A 4,878-nucleotide genomic window follows, 5' to 3' on the forward strand; every position below is an offset into this window, starting at 1 on the left:
AAGAAGAAGAAGAAGAAGAAGAAGAAGATATGGGGAAAACAGTGTTCATTTCTCCCAAAGTTTCCAGAATCCTCCAAGGGTCTGCTACCAGCTAGGAAACAAGTGTTCAAAATGTAGGCCTCTGAGGGAGATTTCAGATTCAAACTATAACATACAACACAAAAAAATATCAACTTAAGGAAGGAAAGGTCTGTTTTGACTCACAGCAGCAATTCTCAGTCTGGGGCTGGCATATAAGAAGATATCCTCATGTCAGATATTTAGATTATGACTTGTAACAGTAGCAAATTATATTTATAAAGCAGCAATGAAAATAGTTTTTGGGGCTGGAGAGATGGCTCAACAGTTAAGAGTACTGTCTGTTCTTCCAGAGGTCCTGAGTTCAATTCCCAGCAACCACATGGTGGCTTAAAACCATCAGTAATGGGATCCAATGGCCTCTTCTGGTGTGTTTGAAGACAGCAACAGTGTACTTATATACATAAAAGAAACAAATCTTTTAAAATAATAATAATAATCATCATCATCATCATCATCATCATCATCATCATCTTATGGTTGAGATGACCACAACCTGAAGGACTGTCTCACTATGTTAGATGGTATAGTCCGCCATGACAGAAAGGGCATCTGTGCAGGTGCCCACAGGATCCAGAAGAGAGTATCAAATTCCCTGCAGCTAGAGTTACAGGAGGTTGTGAACTGCCTGAAGTGGGTGCTGGGAACTAAGCTCCAAGAGCAAAAAGTGCTCTTAATGTATTATAGACAATTTCGCTAGGCTCCGCCCTACAGCTACCTAGCAACAGCTTGCATCATCATCTGCTGCCAGATGTGAGCCAGGTGTGGCAGTTTATAAGAGGACTACTCCATGCCTTAGCACCCCTTCCTCTTTCCCACTCTGTCCCCACGAGTTCCTGGCAGACCCCTCTTGCTCTTTCTGCCTTTCTCTGTTCCCTCATTTCTCTGCCTCTACCCTTTTCCTGGTCCCTGATGCCTTCTCCCACAATAAATCTTTATAACTAGATCTGTCTCTTGCAACAATTCCTCAGGGAGAAACCTCGGCATGGGCCTGCCAGGTATCCCCTTACTCCTTCCCTTACTCCTGCTACATTATATCTTTTTTTTTAAGATTTATTTATTTATTTTAAGATTTATTTATTTATTTTAAGATTTATTTATTTATTTTATGTATATGAGTACACTGTAGCTGTTTTCAGATACACCAAAAGAGGGCATCAGATCACATTGCAGATGCTTGTGAGCCACCATATGGTTGCTGGGAATTGAACTTAGGAACTTTGGAAGAGCAGTCAGTGCTCTTAACCACTGAGCCATCTCTCCAGCTTCAAGTTACTCAACTTTTCTGAGCCTCGGTTTCTTTGTCTGTAATTCAGGTTCCTATCGTACCTCATTTAATATTCACCTTTCTCTCTCTTTCTTTCTTTCTTTCTTTCTTTCTTTCTTTCTTTCTTTCTTTCTTTCTTTGTTTTTCGAGACAGGGTTTGTCTGTATAGCCCTGGCTGTCCTGGAACTCACTTTGTAGACCAGGCTGGCCTCGAACTCAGAAATCTGCCTGCCTCTGCCTCCCGAGTGCTGGGATTAAAGGCGTGCGCCACCACGCCCGGCTATTTTTTATTTTTTTAAAATTCACCTTTCAAATGATGCAAGCTGCATGAAGCTTTGGATATCCTGCCTGGAATCCCCAGGACTCGGTAAATTGTTTAGTATACACTCTATGTTATGTGATATCCAGGTTCTTGAGATGCTATGAGATCATATTCCCATGGATGGTTTCATAGGCTAGCCATGAGGGACAGGGGGAGGGTCACAGCAATCTTTGCATCTGGCAACTGGATCCTGAGAGTGACAATGAGTCAGCCTCAGGTACTTAGGGACTAGCTGTGTTCTTAGCATAGCAGGGCGTATGCTGTGGTCATTTTGGCCACGGTCCTTCTCAGTCACGCTGTCTGACTGGCATTCTTGTAAATCTGGCCTGGGTTCTTTTCAGAAAAACAGCCTCTATTATATGATGTCATGGTCCAGCCTGGGTCAGAGAAGGAAGAGGAAGCAGTTTGCACACACGTCTTGTTTCCAGATGAGTCCATACGCTCCGAAAAAGAAAAAAGAAAAAATGGAAGAAAGAAACCAACTATTTCTGTCTTCCTCTCAGAACTCAGCAGAGCTGGTGGGATAGCTCAACTGTCGAGGGTATGTTTAGTATGATGGAGACCCTGAAACCAAACCCAGTACCCAGTACTTGACCCCCATCAAAAAATAAAAAATAAAAAGACATAGTATGGAGTAAGATTTTAATCTGGGATAGGAAGTAGGTGATAAAGCAAACGGTTAAGGCATGGTGGCCCTTAGGGTCAAGCTATTCTGGGCTCAAATCTTGACTCTGCTAGTACCTCAACTGTCCTCTCATTTCCTGATTGAGAACAAAATTCTGGTTGTTATTTATTTTTTTTAATTTTGAGACCAGGTCTTATTATATAGGCCAGGGTAGCCTAGAACTCCATATTTAGGCCAGGTTGGCCTTGAACTGATGCACAGAGCTCAGCTTGCTCCTGCTTCCTGAGTGCTGGGATTAAAGGTGATGCCCATCTCCAATGTATTTAAGTATGTGTGCAACATACATACACGCAGGCACTTACACATATGCGTAAATAAAAATGAAAAATAAATTAAGAGAAAGGATGTGTGCAAAGGGGTTTGGAATATAGCTCATTGGTGGAACACCTAACGTACACAAGACCCTAGATTCAAATCCAAGCACTATATATGCACACCAAAAAACTATCAGAGAGACATATAATGTAACACACCGTCAGTGTTCCATGAATGGTAGCTACTATCAAATCCCCAGTGCTGGATGAAAAGTGCTAACCTCTCAGTACCTGGGGCTCTCAGAGCTGCCCCTGGGACCCAGGGCCAGATGTCAGCATTGCTGTCTCCTCTGTTTCTCAGAGCTGTCCCTTGAGGCTATCCCCATGCCCTCCCATCAACCCCAAGGAGCCTGGCTGTTATATAGCATGGGAAGACTACACTTTCAGGGATCATTTTATAGTTCATTCATTATACAGTACAGGGCATAACATGTCCAAGCCCTGAGAATGCCCTGTAGGACGCTCAGTTCTTCAAACAAATTGCTCCATCTTAAACTCGCACCTCTGTTAAATTGGAGGCCCAACCCCTTGCCTTTTACCAACTGGGGAACCAGGTTTCTTCCGAGAACCATCCTTTTCCCTGAGAAACACCTGGGTGTTCACACTAGGTGTGCCAGCCTCCTGGGGATGAAGGGGCTGGGCTGGATGGAGAAATCCTGTGTCTCTACCCACTTCATCTCCCTTCTCCTAGCCAGCTGGCTCCAGGCTGGTAGCTCCCCTCCTCCCTGGCGCCAGTCCCCCCCCCCCAAAGACGTCTGTCTCCTCTCTGGTTTGAGAGGATCGGTCCCTCCCAGCCAGGACTTCTGGTTTCCTTTACCATGCTACCCCCCTGCCCCCCATCTTCTCTTGTGCTCTGCTTTTCATTTTGCAGTCAGCTGGGGAAGAGGCCAGCATGTATAAACTAACAGCAGGCAGGATGCTCCACGCAGGATTTCACAGTGTAGGAGGCCTCTGGTACTTTTGACTCCCTTCTGTGTTGTTCTGGCTTTGTGGGTGTGTAGGGGGAGTTTAAAGAGTATAAATGGCACCCCTTCAAAGACTTGAGTCACCCCTTTCCCTGCTCCGGGCAAGATGGCCCTTGGCCTGAAACAAGAAGGGAACTCATATAGCGGTAAGTCCCCTACAGTCCCCTGCTCAGAAGGAATCAATCTACACTGGGGTAAGAAATCTCAGGATCCTGTCCAGCTGGACCCAAACCAGATTCTTCCACTTGCAAGCACTGGGACATAGGGAGTGGGGTGAAAGCAGAGGAATAAAGAACTGTATGGGAGCCTTAAAGACCAGACTCTGATGAATATAAAAGGAGAAAGACACTGCCACGGTTAAAAGGAAAGAGATATATCTATATGCAGTATCATGGACGCTATTCAAGACATACTAGTATATATGGGGGTGGGGGAGGTATTGAATGGGCAGGCAAGATACCTCAGCAGATAAATGTAGTTGCTGGCTAAGTCTGACAACCTGAGTTCAATCCCTGGGCTCCATGTGGTGGAAGGAAAGAATGGACTCTGACGGGTTGTCCATTGACCACTACATACGTGCTGTGGTGTGAGCACACACACACACACACACAAATAAAAAGAGTGTAATAAAAAATTTAAAGTAAATGAATAGAAGATATATTAAATCTCATTTATGTTGTGTTTTGATCTAAGACATATGTAAGGCTAGAGAGATGGCTTAGAGGTTAAGAGCACTTGTCGCTCTTGTAAAGAACCTGGGGTCAGTTCCCAGCACCCACACGGTGGCTCACAACCATCTGTAGCATCAGTTCCAGGAGATCCAATACCCTCTTCTGACCTACACAGGCACCAGGCATACATAGGGAGGCATATGAAGGCAAAACATTAATACACATAAAGTTATTATTATTAATATTTTTTCAGGTAGGGTCTCTGCATAGTCCTGGCTATCCTGGAACTCTGTAGACCAGGCTGGCCTCAAACTCACAGAGATCCACCTGCTTCTGCCTCCCAAGTACTGGGATTAAAGGCGTGCACCACCATCCATTCCCAGTAAGTAATAATAATGATAATAGTTATTATTAGCTTTTTTTAAAATTATGGTTTCTCTGTGTAGTTCTGGCTGTCCTGGAACTCTCTCTGTAGACCAGGTTGACCTCAAACTTACAGAGATTTTCCTTCCTCTGCCTCCCTCCTGAGTGCTGGGTTCAAAAGTATGTGCTGCCGTGTCTGACCAGGAAAATTAT

This window comes from Mus pahari, chromosome 14 (assembly GCF_900095145.1).
Source record: "Mus pahari chromosome 14, PAHARI_EIJ_v1.1, whole genome shotgun sequence".
Taxonomy (NCBI): Eukaryota; Metazoa; Chordata; class Mammalia; order Rodentia; family Muridae; genus Mus; species Mus pahari.